Below are 1705 nucleotides of genomic sequence, written 5' to 3'. Positions count from 1 at the left end.
CAGTGCCTATGAACAAGGATCTGATGCCACAGAACAGAGGACATGATGCATCTTCCTTCCAACTTCCCCCAAAGGAAGCTGCTGCCCTTTACCTGGGTTGCTGAGCACAGGAGAAGCGGAGGGGATGATTAGATGAGTGTCTGGCTAACTCTCACTCCTGGGGACAGGAATGCCACGTGGTCTGGAGGTCGGAGTGGCACTTCAACAGCTCAGGAATAATGCTGGATCTCACCTGAATTCACCCTACGCCAGGTCAGTGGGACCTCAACCCCCTCCAGGAGTTACTTCCCAAGTTCCTGAGAGGAATCGAGGTCCTTGTGGGTGACAGAAAGCCTACATCACCTTCCTGACCAGAAGACTAGGGCTTATTACAATAGGAAAGGCCAGGAGGAAGCCATTTACACTCCTACTACCTACAAATACAGTGAACCAAAGCAACAACGCAACCCCAAGGAGCCCACAAAGATGAGCATCCCCATCAGACATCAGAAAGGTGGAGTTGTGATGACCCTGGTCACACCCCCATTCTATCACACAGCCCAAATAGTGTGAAGAATAGCTAGATCTTAGCCAGCAACAATGGCGCCTTGTAAACTTAAGCGGGCGGTGGCATTGTTTGCAGCTGCTGTTCCAGATGTAGTCTCCGTGGTAGAGCAAATTAATTCAGCCCCGGCGCTTGGTATTCAGTTACAGATCTGGAAAATGGAATGTACTCCACAGGATAAACAGAAAACACCAGAAGCTGTTTGCTTGCACCTGATCAGGACGGTAGTAGAATGTTACTGCCCTGCCTCAGGGATGCTGTCTTTCTAGCTCCTCCCGCAGCCTTGGACCACCTCCCCATGGGCATCACCCTGCCAATGGGCTTATGCTCTGTATTGGTAGCAAAACACCGATAGGGTCTGACCAGAAGGAAGTCACAAGTGCCCTGGATGTTTTGGTAAGATGTGTGACAGGGCCTGTCGCCTCAGCGAGGATCCTGCCGGTTGGTGGTCTGAGGGCTGTTGGAATACTCTCTTCAAAGTGAAAGAGAATTTGCTGCCACTTGAACCCTCTACCTCTAAAAAAGCAGCCTGAAGATCAACTCTTCTGACACCTTTTCTAAGGAACCTGAAGGCACCCAGCTGTAAGGGGCCCCAAGCAGCGGAGGCTCTGCAGGGCCCCAGCTGTGCTGTAAGCCCCTCTGCACTTAGCCCTGAGCCAGTGGTACTCAAATCATCCAGGGCAGGGCATGATGCTGAGTGGGGCTCACCTGCAGCAAGCCCCAGCGGGAAAGCCCCAGCCAAGTCTCTAGAGCTTTTGAGTAAGTAACTCTAACCCTTTGAGGATTCTTGCCATGGGCTCCAGAGAGACTGGATACCTGACCTGAGTCACCAAGCAGCAGTGGCCTGATATGTCCATCATGAACCAGATGTTGAGTGGCCTGAGACGTCCATCATGAACCAGATGTCATTGGTCTCCCTGACCCCATATGGGGCATGCCCAGCAACCTCTGTCTCCAGTAACCCTGTGCATAACCTACACCAGGGCCTCTCCTTTCTGTCCCGCATGGGAATGACCTTTTATACTCTAGGGAGCAGAGATCAGTATTAGAAAGGAATATTTTAGTTGTAACAGAAAACACTGACTTAAAAAGTAGAAAGGCTCATTAAAAAAATACAAAGTTAACTGCTTCAGGTGAGGTTGGATCCAGCAGCCCAGTGAT

Source organism: Mesoplodon densirostris, chromosome 10, assembly GCF_025265405.1.
Source record: "Mesoplodon densirostris isolate mMesDen1 chromosome 10, mMesDen1 primary haplotype, whole genome shotgun sequence".
NCBI classification, from domain to species: domain Eukaryota; kingdom Metazoa; phylum Chordata; class Mammalia; order Artiodactyla; family Ziphiidae; genus Mesoplodon; species Mesoplodon densirostris.
The sequence above is the reverse complement of the archived record's forward strand: the minus strand, read 5'-3'. Positions refer to the sequence as shown.